This window comes from Malaclemys terrapin, chromosome 1 (genome assembly GCF_027887155.1).
Source record: "Malaclemys terrapin pileata isolate rMalTer1 chromosome 1, rMalTer1.hap1, whole genome shotgun sequence".
NCBI lineage: Eukaryota > Metazoa > Chordata > Testudines > Emydidae > Malaclemys > Malaclemys terrapin.
Window position 1 is genome coordinate 174,175,662 of NC_071505.1, and position 14,594 is coordinate 174,190,255.

General features: G+C 41.8%; 1 protein-coding gene across 2 annotated transcripts in view; it reads left to right on the plus strand.

The window, feature by feature from the left end:
• Positions 1–73: 73 nt before the first annotated feature.
• Positions 74–14,594, plus strand: part of ROBO1 (roundabout guidance receptor 1) — a 1,046,134-nt gene continuing 1,031,613 nt past the window's right edge. For both annotated transcript variants that reach the window (XM_054047011.1, XM_054047019.1), the window contains exon 1: positions 74–268. The gene's annotated coding sequence lies outside the window, so the exon portion shown is untranslated. The remainder of the gene's footprint in view (positions 269–14,594) is intronic.

The following is a 14,594-nucleotide window of genomic DNA, read 5'->3' on the forward strand; positions in this document are numbered from 1 at the left end:
ACTTGGGTCTATTTGTATGCAATGCCTTCTGCTCTACGCATTAATAGTAATACAGATAACGGGTCTGAAAGAATTCTCTTCTGAAGAAGGATTTGATTTTCCAGGGTCCTGATATTGGGAAGAAATCCGGTTTCATCCCCCTTTATATTTAAAAGTCTTTTGAGCAGCTTGTCTTTTTTAACTAAAAAAAAAAGGTCTCTCTATGCAAGGAAAGTTGCAAGGACTGAATCATGGAACTGCTAGTTTTCTGAAAATCTTATCTCACAGGGTAAGTCCCCCAAATAACAATGCAGCGGATGATATTAAAGACCCGTCTAGAAGTTCAAGAGGGGTGCAATTGTTTTATAGTTATGCTGCATTCATGAATAGGTTTAAAATAAGTCAACAGTTTCAAAAATAAATGGGGAATGATCAAAGAGGGAAACCCTAATGCAGAATTAGTACAATGACCAATCCAACAAGTTTCTTTGCAGGTACTGTAGATTTGTTTATTGTCTCTAAAGTTGTCAGGTTACTGTGGGATGGGATTCTGCGTTATTGTCACTGTGTTTTAAATTATTATTAACAAAGAAGTTTTAAAGCTGTGCATTCTTCATCCCTTGGTGTGTTTGAGTGTGAGCGCACGGGTTAAAACATCTTTTTAGAGCGATTTCACGGTGCATTTCAGCTTTGCCTTTCGCTTTCATCTCGCTATTGCTGCAAAACGGGGAGCCGATGCCTTGGTTGCTGATTGAGTTACAGGCTCTCTGCGTTTGGCGGGGTAACTTTGCAGAGGTCTGCGCCTGTTTAATGGTTTATAGGCGAGCTCAGTAAACAAACTGGATTAGCAAAGGAAGGCTGGCACTACTGCAATAGAGCTCTGCAACTTTGAGCAACATTCGGGGATTGTCCTTGGACTTTCCCTATTTCGGACAGTTTGGTGTGTGTACGTGAGCAAGAAATTTAATCTAGTAGGTTTCCACTAATGTCTTTCCTCCTCTTTTGGATGTCTCGTTCGAGGAGAAATACTGTGGTTATAAACTCTGCCTCCCTTCTCCCTTATAATCCTTGTGCCGTCCGCCGCTTTGTGATGGGCAAGGGGGACATCATTTAACCCTTTGTAACCCCAGGGGTATAAAATGTGAGAATCTCTCTGCCTCCCCAACTCCCCTTGTGTTGGCGGGGAGTAAAACGCTAGGTAGCTTTCAGCTGGGAAGCATATTGTAAGGAGGGGAGCCTGGCAGCGTCTGAATTATTGATGAAGGGCTCTGAGCTGCTGTCGGGGCAAGCGTCCCCCTCTCTTAGGAGGCTGCGGGTGGCGGGATCGCTGAGTGCTCCGCTTGGGTCTGCAGTGCGCGCCGCTGCCGCACACAATGGAGAGAGACCCCTCTGGGCTGGCGCGGGGAGGGGCGGGAAGGAGCTCTCCGGCTTCGCTGCAGCAGCTGCTCCCGCTGCTGCAGTGCCGCAAAACCTCCCCATCGCCTCTCGCCCGTCGGAGACCGTCCATTCGCGGCTCTGCCGCCTCCCCTGCAAAGTTCCCCCTTTCGGGCGCTCGCCAGGGAAAGCCGCTCGGCAGGGGCGCGCTGACATTGTGGGGACAAGGCGCGTGAGGAGACCGAGAGATGCCGCCTAACGAGGGAGGGGAGTGCAGAGGGTTTGTGCTACTCCCCCCCCCCACCTGCTGCTTGGCAGATAAAAGTAACTGCCATAACCCCCCCTGGGGCGGAGAGCAGCGCCAGCCTCCCGCGGAGTTCCCGCACTTTGCACACGCGCTTGTTCCCCGGGGCAGGCGGGCACTGGGAATTGCGGGTAGCAGGTGCCTCTGGGGGAGCTCACGCCGCCTGTGCTAAAGTGGTTGGAAGTTTGTCCTGGTAGCGTCCCTGCTGCGTCTTCCTCTGGGGAAGCAACAGCGTGAGGGGGAAGTCTGCGCCCCGGACTGGGGCACCACGTCACGGGGGGGGCTGCTGTCCTCTAGCGAGGGCACGGTTACCTAAGGAAGGGCCCTTGCTTGCATGCCATGGCAAAGGGGGACATCAGGGCACATCCCCAAAGACGCCTGTGTGGCGTGTTGAGTTTAATGAGCGAAAGGCGCTCGGGGGCTTCTTGCTGCGCGAACAGGTGCAATGCACCATTTGACATAACGTGTGAGGAGGCAAAGGTCCCACCCAAGGCTTCTCGGGATGGGGGGGGGACGCAGACTAGCGCTGAGCTCCTTCCCAGCACTCTGACCGCAGCAGGGGTTTTGCCACCTGGCGGGGATTTCAACGGCTGAGGCAGTGTCTCTGTAATACTGTACTTGAAAGCCAATTAAAGTTTAATAGTAATTATTATGACCTCATAATTGAATTTCCCTGATTTTAATTTGGCCTTGTTAGTAGATGGAAGGGCGGCTTCCCAGGAACACCTGGGTGCTGTATGATGACCCTGGCTACTCAATAAATAGCATTTCCCTTTAAGACTGTATGGAGCCTTAACTACAGCAAGATAGTGGAGCATTCTGGTGGAAGTTCTGCCTTTTGCACAAGACATAAAACACAGGTCAGGATCATTTGTTGTCCTTAGAGATCTTATAGTTTTGGGTTGGGATGTGTGTGAGTGAAATAATCTTCATATTTTGGCCCAACTCAAATTTGAGTAGTTAGTTTGCTTTCAAGCTTCCCCTGGCAGGCTGGTTGGATATGATTGTTCAGTTCTTCTTCTAAATTTGTTTACCACTTTTATATTATCAAACAGCTATACTCTTCACAACAAAGATATTTGAAGGAATCCCAGTTTGTCACATACTCCTGAAGTAAATGGAAATTTTCATATTGATTTCAGTGGGTATAGAATTGAGCCTAGTATCATTTAGTCAGGAATACTTAATTGAAACATGGCCCCATATTTAAATTTTGTGAAAACAAGCTTTTACAAAACCTATGAGAAATGTTTCCATGATTTAATACACATGGAAGAGTTGATTTAAGTATTTTTCTGTAGGGTTCACTCCCAAACATTAAAGCCCTTAGAACCCAAATGTGAAACTGACAATTAAAATAAATAAATAAATAAAATAAACTGATTGAATAGATTTTCAGTGCCTAAGTTGACGAAATGCAAAAAGTTAACATACGAGAATAATGAAGTTAAGTTTTATTAAAATAAATTTACAAATATATCAGCAACATAAGGAAATTAGATATTTTACAGTATATTTTTAAGTTGACCGAGTCTTTAAAGATTAAATAGTTAACTAGTGGATTTAAAATTTTCTAATTTTATTTATTTTTATCAGTCACCTTTCATTTACAAATATCTTAACTTAATTTGTAAGTAGTACTGTAAAAAAAATTAACACAACCATTTGTTGTGCTAAGCACTGAAGAGGTATTTTTTTGTTTGTTTGTTTTAAAAAGAGGAAACAACAATTTTGTATTATGTACTAAGTGCAGGCAATCTCCTAGTATTCTGTAGATCAAAGGAGGTGGTCTTCTGCTCCCAGACCAGCTGGCATAGACTAAATCCAGGCCTCTGCAGGCAAAGTGGACTTCATTACAAAAGGTTCCTTACAGTCAAAGTTCATCTTCTGCCATCTGGGAAGTATAAGATTTTGCTGGAACCAGTTTGTAAGTGAAAGAAAATAAAGATTTTCCTGCTGTAAATGGAGGAATTAAGGCTGGCATACTAACAAACAGCCTGATTCTTTCCTGTGTTACATAAATTTTATACTGAGGTAACTCAATTGAAGTCAGTGGAGTTACAGTGACGTAAAACTGGTAGAGAATTAGGCCCAGCATTTGGGGGGGGGGGGGGGAAATACTGCTGATACGGCACTGCAAACTGAAGTCTTTGAGGTGAGTGAGGTTTCATCAGACAAAAGTCTCTCAACAAACAAGATTAGGTTGCAATTCACAAGCTGTTTGTGTGTGCCCAGATACCCTAGAAATACTTACAATAGTAGTATGTCATTAACGTTTGAACAGAAATCTTCATTGATTTCAGTGGGACTGCTAACTAAAAATCAATTGCATAAGACCCATAAGAGTCTTGATCAGGCAACCAATCTGAAAGACAATTTAGCTGCTGCTGTTCGACTTTCTAGTTGCAAACCAACTTTTTTATCCTTCTTTCTAATGGGGAATAATCACCAGTTGTAAGTTGCCTGAAACCTCCCCCATCTCCAGACATCCCACAGTGCAATCACTGCAATGAGTGCAGGCACCTGTGGTCTGTCTCATGCTGCTGTAGAAAGAGACAAGAGATTTAACCCTCTTTCTGTCAAATACTGGATGAAGTCTATATTCCCTACATGGTGTATAGAAAGGACTGACTTGATGTCTTAGCAAATGGGAGATTAATTGGATGCTTCCCTATATGGCATGCTTGGCCTTCCCCTGTTGAGTACTATTATTTATTAATTACTATGGTTTGTGCTCAGCCTTTTATTTTTATTTGAGATACACTAAATAATGTGGAAATCTCTCTACATAAATTCTTCATAGACTCCTCCATGGATGATCTAAGATGTCCAGCGTGATCTGTGGTGAACAACAGTGTGACAGAAAGGTAGACCCTCACATATATATCTTTCGTTGAAAGGAAGAGAGACAAATTAAAAAAAAAAAATCTAAACATACATTTTAGTTTCTAGAATTGGTTAAATTCCCTGCAGAGACTCTGCTTTAGATTTGGCTCAAGATAAAAAAAGAAATTTGTTCAGTCAATATCAGTCCCACCATATTTATTAAAATTGGAAAAACACACATCTGGTTTTGCACAATTTAGCAGGTCTGGTCTTCCCTGTCAGGAGAGGTTTAGACTATCAGAGTAGTTGCAGTTCAAGACTGGCACAGTGATATTGGCATTAGTGCTCTTTGAAAAAGCTCATTGTGGATAAGACTGGTGCCATGTGTTGCTCTTTGATAAGGGTTAAAATGTAATGAGCATGCCAATTCATCTATCTTTTGGGGAAAACAATTCAGAAAATGTTTGATTCATTTTGAAAATAAGTTCCCAATTTTGGTAAAAATGAGTGTGCACTAACTGGATTGCATTTATATCTGTCTAACTTTATTTTATGAGATTGTTAGAATTCAAATACATGTTTACTAAACACTTGAAAAGTAAATAATTATAGGAAAGTTACCTATATCCAGTAAAATAATAGAAATAAAAGTATTTTATAAGTTTATATTCAAAATCTAGTCATCCATATTCTCATTGCAGAGTAATGACTGCACCCCACCATCAGCAGCATCTGAACAAAGAGCCAGTGTATCCAGATCAGGAATGCCCACTCCTCTTGCACAATGTAAGGGGAATCTGATGGCGATATAAACTCAGTGTAGAAGATCCTATGCCATCTCCCACTTTCCTGTTGTATGTATTATAGGAAAAGGGGATGTGGCCAGAGGAAAGTTGGGACAGCCATACAGAGTAACAATTTCCAGCTGTGGTTTTGTTATTTTAGGGCTGTCAGCAGCTGTCCTAAATTAGAGCAGCCCCTAAGGAGGTTTAATTTATAGCTGGAGACCATCCCTGCACTCAGTGGCGTTAGGTTTGAGAAAGCACAAAGATGAGTTTTCTGCTTTGCACTGTCACACCTCAATCTTAACTTGAGCTGCATGCTTCCGGTGTAACGGATGGTTTCCCTGAATTGGTAGATACTAAATATTTCTTTTATTATCCTCATCATTGAATGTGTAGGCCATACCTTATTTACTCCACACCATTCAACCCTGCATGGATTACAGAATTATGGGCTTTACTATGGCACCCATTTCCATAGTATCTGACTGTTTCACAAATGTTAATGAATTTATCTTTACAACAGCCTTGTCAGGTGAGGTGGTATCGTTCTCTCCATCTCACAGATGGGGAACTGAGGCATTAGGGCTCAGATCCACAAAAGGACTAGTATGCTGAAACCCTTAATCCGAGTTTTATGTGTCATTGTGATCCACAAAACTCCTGCTCAGCTGCTGGCTAACCGAGAAGGTACCTTAGACTCAGTTGGAGACTAGTTATTTTTTTCCCCTCTGTAAAAATCCCTAGGTGCCTAAATTTCTGCCCCTGGACACGTTTAACCCAGGCACCTCCTAAGTGTGGTGGTCTATCCCCCTGTAGTGGTACCAAGACCACATAGTGATTAATGAGTCTGCTACAGCCTAAGGTCAGAACCATGTGGCTTTTAGCTCATGCAGTAGAGGCTCATGCACTAAGCCTCAGAGGTCCCAGGTTCATCCCGCCCACTGATGACCAGGGTATGTGGGCATCACACATGCACACTATTGCCTCAGTCTAGGTGTCCAGGGACCTGTCGCCCAACAGGGTGATCTTCAAAGCAGGGAAAGATACACGTTGCCTTGCCTCTCTTGCCTGTGGGGCCTGACCCAGTAGACATGTTCTGGGTACATGTATGCAGTCAGGCATCATTCATAATCTGGAGGAAGAAAACTTTTAGCTCATTGGTTAGAGGACTCCCCTAGAATGTGGGAGACACTGGTTCAATTCCCATTGCTGCTTGATGGGGAGAAAAGAGTTGAACACGTGATCCCCTCTTAAGAGAGTGCCCTAATCACTAGGCTATGGGATATTCTGATGTGGGTCTTTCACAGTCCTGTTGAAGATGTTCCACTTTGGAATCATCCATGTCCCAGGTAGATGCACTAACCATCAGGCTTATAAAGTCATTCTCACTTTCTTTTCTGGCTCAATTACTGCTTAAGTATTTATCCAAAGTGGAATCTGTTTCCTAACTTTTGAATGCTTGACTTTGCAACTTTAATATTCTTTTTAATGATATTTAATTATATTTTCCTACAACTCACTAGCTTTTAGAAATTCAAATTGAATTACATTATGTGATACTATATTGACCACCATAGGTTTGGAACCTTTAGATCCACAGTACTTTCCCGTGCCACTGAAGCTAATGGAGTAACTGGTAGTAGCAGTAGGTTATCTGTTATGCAGATCAGCCTCTAAAGGAAGATGAGAGAGACTCATGAGATGAGAGGTCAGGGAGGCTCACAGCTATTTTCCAGACAGCAGAAGAATGTTGAGTTTCAGGAATTGTGAGTTTAATATTCGCTTCTGGAGGACATTGTGCTCTAGTGGTTACAAGCCCTTCCGTTCCTGTCTTCTAACTCAACCAAATTTTGGTGAATTTGGCACCTCTCTGACCCGAGGGCAATCTACCTGCCAAATATCAAGTCACTGCTTCAAAGCATGGAGGTGAAACAGTTATTCAATGAAATAGTTATGAGACTCTTTGAATATTGGTAAAATAAATTTTTTCTCCATACCTCTTTCTTAGATATGATAAAACATTTATGCTGAAACTTTCCAAAAAGTTCAGCCCAAGGCAGACACCTGGCATAGAAAATTTTTGCCTGGATGATTAAATTTGGCAAAGTTAGTGAACATAGTCTTATAATGGAAAATGCTGGGCAGTTTTAACTATAGGTCTTGCTGTCAGCTCCACCTATAATATGCTGAAATGATCACTAAACTGTGAGCTACTGTTTGATCCATTGTTGTGTGAGGATTCAATAATCCACCATAATCCATCCTTACTAAGTGGAGACAAATCAATGATGTTGAAACAATGGATGGGAAAATGTATCCTATTCATATCATGTACAAGCCACAATAACATTAAAGATGTAACAAAAAATTGGTCTCCAAAAAATATAAATTCTAGCATCACCTATCAATTAGACATTATGTATCACACAATTTGATTGACTACATTAAATTTGTCAGAGGGAGGGGGATGGGGAGGAGGAGGGGAAGTGGAAGAATATGCCACTTCTCAAATGCAAATAGGCAGTCAATCAATTTGACTCCAGAATGTTCACCCTTGGTAAAATTATTAACAAAGTGGGCAGAATGACAGATGTGCTACATCAATATACTTATTTAATGAAGGTCATGGGAAAAAATTATGGAGGCCACCTCAATTTATACAATAGAGTTCTCCTGGGCCATATCAAAATGTAACAAAATTGGTACTCCAGCCGTATGTTCAAGGTGGACATTAGAGATTGAGAGAATTTCCTGAAGCTTTGCTACATGTTTTATGGTGCCTTTGGGAAGTGGTATATATAAGAATTAATATAATAATAGAGGCTTCTTTTGTTCAAGGCAGTATATAGAGGGGCGCTCAACAAACCAATGATCAAAATTACTGATTCACAGGAATCCTAGTTCCTATGAGCCTTACTGGTATCAAAATATCCTACATTTAAAAAATTGGAAATCACCTTTAACTCCCAGAATAACTGGTACAATAGATTAAATGACACTTCAGATGTTGAAAAAGTATCCTATGTAAAAAGGAGAGAACTTTGCTCATTTAATTATGCTGAACGTTCAATTATTAAATTACATTTCCACATCTGATTTTGTCGGCTGAGGGGATGCATGTCCCAGAAAACACTATGCAACAGTATACTGAGTATAAAATTTGAATCCTCCAACCTAGACCTATCGCTGGGTAACAAAGTTGTGAGGCTCTGAAATGCTGCGGAAAGGCAATAAAAATATGAACAGAGACCTGTGGGTCTCCTCTAAAATTTGTGACATTCCATGTGGAATGTCATGCATTTTAAAAGATTTTAGAAAACAGCAAACCCGAAGAACATATATGGAACACTCCTTGCTATTTATCTTCAGTTCTAGAATAACTGGAGATAAATTAAACACAAAACATGCAATGACAATCTGAGATTTCAGAACACTGATGTCATTGTGATCAAACACCCACAGAACTAGAAAAACACTTCACACCATTCTCCACTCAAACAATCCATATAGCCTCTGTTCCACCTGACCCCTTAATCCATACTGAACATGCCCAGTCCCCTTCATCCATCTATACTCTGACCCTCAGTCCCATCAGTTCTGAGCCCCCAATCCATTTATTGCCCCCCATACCCTCAGTCCTCTGCCACAATTAATTTTTTCTCCTAGAATCCTCTCCAGTTATTTATCTGCCCCAATCCAGCCTCTCCCCTACCTTCAGCCCCCAGTGGTGCTTCTGCCCTTTCAGCCTCATCAGTCCAGCATTGCTTCCATGAGTCCATCCTCTACTTCCAGTCCTGTATTCTCTCTGCCTACACCTCAGGCTCACCACTCAAATTATTCTTCTCCCTTCCCCTACTAGTTCCCAATCAAATTTGTTCCCCAGGCCATCCCTTTACTCTGTCTCCCCAAGCAAATCTCTGATTTTCAATCCATCATCTACAAACCCTCTACTATACTCATCCTCTCTCCGCATAGTCAATTCATCCTCTGTCCCCAGAAAACTAATCCACCCATGAGACGATGCTCTTTCTGCAGCAACCTCCTCCTAGCAAATTGACTTTTTCTGTACTTCCCCCTCTCCAGCGGATGGATTTCCTCCTCTCATCCCAAGCAATTTGGGCATCCTCCTCCACCTCAAGCAAATTGATCCTTCCCAGGCACTCAGTTTATCTTCAGTAATCCCAATGCTTTCTCTCATTGGATAGGGGCGGCGGGGTATTTCCCATTCCTGCAGTGGCTATGTTAAGAGGTGAGAAATTCTGTGTTGGGCCCTCCCTTTCTTAGCCAGCCAGGATATGTAAGATGACAGTTCTGCACCCCTTCAGCCTGCTTTCAATAATTATTGCTGATCAGGGCATTAGTTCAGGTGGGCACTGAGGCCCTGGTGACCATTTCCAACTGCCAAGGTTCAGAGTACTCCCACTAACACAGAGGGATCTTCAGGGAGAGGAAGCAAGTGGAGGGGAAGCAGTGAGGATGGGATGCAAAGCTGGCATTCTCTACCTCCTCTCCATAGCAACAGGTCTATTCCAACCTTTAAGTTAGCATCTGAAAGAGTCTAAAAGGTCCGGTGACCTAGGTTTCTGCTCCATACAACAATTTCCTAATGTCTCTTTAGTTCATCATGCTCTCTGAGGTGCAAAGCCTAAAAGCAAGAGAATTTTGATTTCAGTGTGTGATAAAATTATTATACCTTCAAATAAATACTCTGGTATGCTTATATGACTATGTGATATCTGGATGTACAATAGCATACTCAAATGTTCAGAGACCTTTTTGCTTCCTCTTTAATTTTAAAAAGAAACCCTTGAAATGGAATGCAAAAATGTCATTAATGCAATATACTGGCTGAGACCATAAACACACAGTTATTAATATTTATTATTAGTATTCCCATCTTGCCTAGAGGTTCCAGTGTGCCAGACACTGTACAAATGCATCATAAGAGACCATCTCTACCCTGAAGAATTTACAGTCTAAAGAGACAAGACAAATTAAGGCTGGGAGGAGAAACAGAGATACTGAGAGGTGAAGAGACTTGTCCAAGGCCACGCAGCAGGCCAACATTGGATTAGAACCCAACTCTCCAGACTGCCAGTACAGTGTGATATCCACTGTGTTGCCTTTTCAAACTAAGAAAATTCAAATTACAATAGCTATAGCATTTGTAACTCATCGATGTTCCATGTATAGTAAGACCTTAAAATGTGGTTCTATTTTGAATGTTGGTTTGGTGAAAATGAAATTGTAGGCTCACTCTGATTCCATATAAAAAGGTTTTAGCTAGTCCTGCACATACAGCCTAGCATCTGAAAGTCAAGCTGTGTCCTTTTCTTTTCATTTATCATCACCACCCAGATGAGAGTGACTGTAAGTGTACATATCAAATGCACCCCAGTCGGGTCAGGAGTATCAGTAATGATGAATGAGAATGAAAGCACACAGCCAACTATGAACCCATGTTGAGTTGTCACAACAGCCTGCTGGAGAGAGAGAGAGGTTGGTTGTTTTTAATACATTGAGCAAACTTTCTATGAAGTCAAAAAGAAATAAATAGGAAACCACATGATATTAAATTTGCAAACCCACTTTTCATAGTTGCACTATATCTTACAGTTAGTACCATAAAGAGTGATACAAAAAAACCTTAACCTTATGTGCAAAGGGCTGGGTTATGGGTGCCAAGGAAATCTTAAATTAAATTGCTGACTTTGAGTATAAAAATTTCAACAGCATAAAGCCAAATATTGGTCTCACAAATACTCATTGCAGTCCTAGTGCAATTAAAGGAAGCTGTAAGCATATCCTTGAGGGTATCTTTTGGCCAATAGTTTGTGTAATTTTAAAAAGGCAGCTTTTGAATATAACACAGCAAAACAAAAGAAAACAAAGCCCCTATACTATATTGTTTGCAATATGCACACACAAAGTCAAAAGAAAGAAAGCTGAAATGTACCACTGCTTGCAGTTCATGCAGTGAAGGAATCAGTCAGTGAACTCCTGCAGGGAATAAAGCAAAAATTTGCATTATAATTGTTTCCCGCAGTTTCCTGTTCAGATTAGAGTGTGCAGAATCTGAAAGAAAACAATGCACTTTTTTCAGCTGTAGTCTTCTATGCACAGATTATGAACAGATAGGAACCTTTCCTCTGAAACTAATAAAAGAAGAGAAGGAGAGAATGGGAAAAAACCCTCAAGATATATCTTATCTTACACAATGGTTTTAGACAGCAAGACATTCTCATATTTGTTCACTATATTCTTTTGAGTGATTCAGTGTTCACTGTATCTATTATACGTTAGTGTGCCTTAATATAGAAGGTAGTTATAGTAATGATAGCATCAATTAGTAAAGATTTTGCAAAAAACTTTCCAAAAACTATGCAAAACTGGAGGAACAGAAGAATTATGACACATCCCCATTTTTGTTTTTCAGTTGAGAAACAATACCACATTATTTTTCTTAACCAACTAGTTACCAGTACCTTCATGATGACATCCAGAGAGGGACAGAGTGAGACTCCTGATGCCAAATGTTTGAATCCCCTTTTATGTACCATCTAAACCAATCTGTATTTTTCCTCTTCTGATACTGGAACATGGAGGAGAAACTTCTGGTCCTAGCCCTTTAGTAGCAGCTCTTTTGGCTATGTCTAGCTAATAGACTTCACTAGAATGATGGAAGCATCTGCCCTTAAAGAAATCCAAAAATAGTATTTTCTGTAAATGTACATTTAATGCACCCAAACAACCTTATCACTATCATTTTGTGACACTCTGAGGGGGAAAAAAAACAATTTTTTTTTCAGATGTATCAGAGGGGTAGCTGTGTTAGTCTGTATCCACAAAAATAATGAGGAGTCCAGTGGCACCTTAAAGACTAACAGATTTATTTGGGCATACACTTTCATGGGTAAAAAAAAAAAACACTTCTTCAGATGCATGGAGTAACAATTACAGATACAATATAAATATACTGGCACATGAAGAGAAGGGAATTACTTTACCAGTGGAGAACCAGTGATGACCAGGCCAATTTAGTCAGGGTGGATGTGGTCCACTTCCAATAATCAATGAGGAGGTGTCAATACCAAGAGAGGGAAAATTGCTTTTGTAGTGATCCAGACAATTCCAGTCCCTGTTCAAGCCCAAATTAATGGTGCTAAGTTTGCAAATGAATTGTAGCTCTGCACTTTCTCTTTGACATCTGCTTTTTGAAGGGTTTTTTGTTGTTGTTGTTGTTGTAGGATGGCTACTTTTAAACCTGTTATTGAATGTCCAGGGAGATTGAAGTGTTCTCCTACTGGCTTTTGTAGGTTACCATTCCTGATGTCTTTGTGTCAGTTTATTCTTTTACGTAGAGACTGTCTGGTTTGGCCAATGCACATGGCAGAGGGGCATTGCTGGCACATGATGGCATATATCACATTAGTAGATATGCAGGTGAATGAGCCCATGATGGTGTGGCTGATGTGGTTGGGTCCTATGATGGTGTCGCTAAAGTAGATATGGGGACAGAGTAGGCAACAGGATTTGTTCCTTGGTTAGTGTTTCTGTGGTGTGGTGTGTAGTTGCTGGTGGTTGGGGGGGGCTGTCTCTAAGCGAGGACTGGCCTGCCTCCCAAGGTCTGTGAGAGTGAGGGATTGTTTTCCAGGATAGGTTGTAGATCGTTGATGATGTGCTAGAGAGGTTTTAGCTGGGGGCTGTATGTGATAGCCTGTAGTGTTCTGTTATTTTCCTTGTTGGGCCTGTCCAGAAGTCACCTACTACAGAGTACTCGTCTCGCTCTGTCAATCTGTTTCCTCACTTCCCCAGGTGGGTATTGTAGTTTTAAGAATGCTTGATAAAGATCTTGTATGTGCTTGCCTCTGTGTGAGGGATTGGCACAAATATGGTTATATCTTAGGGCTTGGCTGTAGACAATGGATTGTGTGATGTGTCCTGGATGGAAGCTGGAGGCATGTAGGTAAGAATAGCACTCAGTAGGTTTCTGGTATAGGTTGGTGTTTATGTAACCATCACTTATTTGCACTGTAGTGTCCATGAAGGGGATCTCTTGTGTGGACTGGTCCAGGCTGAGGTTGATGGTGTGGTAGAAATTTGTTGAAATCCACGTGGAATTCTTCAAGGGCCTCCTTCCCATGGGTCTATGATGAAGATGTCTTCAATGTAGTGCAAGAACAGGAGGGGCACTAGTGGACGAGAACAGAGGCAGAGTTGTTCTAAATTGGCTATAAAAATGTTGGCATACTGTGGGGCCATGCGGGTACCCATAGCAGTGCCACTGACTTGAAGGTATAAATTGTCCCCAAATCTGAAATGGTAGTGGGTGAGGACAAAGTTAGAAAACTCAGCTACCAGGTGTGCCGTGGCCTTATCAGGGATACTGTTCCTGACAGCTTGTAGTCCATCCTTGTGTGGAGTATTGGTATAAAGAGTTCTACATCCATGGTGGCCAGGATGGTGTTTTCAGGAAGATCACCAATGCATTGTAGTTTCCTCAGGAAGTAGTTGGTAACATATGGTTTGAGGAGAGTGTCCAAATAGCCAGATAATCCTGCTGTAAGAGTGCCAATGCCTGAGATGATAGGGCGTCCAGGGTTTCCGGGTTTATGGATCTTGGGTAGCAGATAGAATACCCCTGGTCGGGGCTCTAAGGGTGTGTCTGTGTAGATTTGTTCCTGTACTGTAGCAGGGAGTTTGTTGAGCAGATGTTGTCATTTCTTTTGGTACTCCTCAGTGGGATTGGAGGATAGTGGCATGTAGAATGTAATGTTGAAGAGTTGCCTGGCAGCCTCCTGTTCATAATCGAACCTGTCCATGATGACTACAGCACCTCCTTTGTCAGCTCCTTTGATTATAATGTCAGAGTTGTTTCTGAGGCTATGGATGGCATTGCATTCTGTATGACTGAAGTTATGGGGCAAGTGATCCTGTTTGTTCACAATTTCAGCCTGTGCACGTCTGTGGAAGCACTCTGTGTATAAGTCCAGTCTGTCATTTCAACCGTCAGGAGGAGTCAACGCAGAATTCTTCTTCTTGTAGCGATGGTAGGAGGGTTCCTGTGAATCAGTGCTCTGTTCAGTGGTGTGTTGAAAATATTCCTTGAGTCGGAGATGGTGAAAGTAGGCTTCCAGATCACCGCAGAAGTGTATCGTGTTTGTGGGGATGGTGGGACAGAAAGAGTCCCCGAGATAGGACAGACTCTTCTGCTGGGCTAAGTGTGTGGTAGATAATTAACAATATTATTGGGTGAGTTAAGGGTACCACTCTTGTAGCCTCCTGTGGCATGTAGGAGTTTAGATAGTTTACTGTCCATTTTCCTC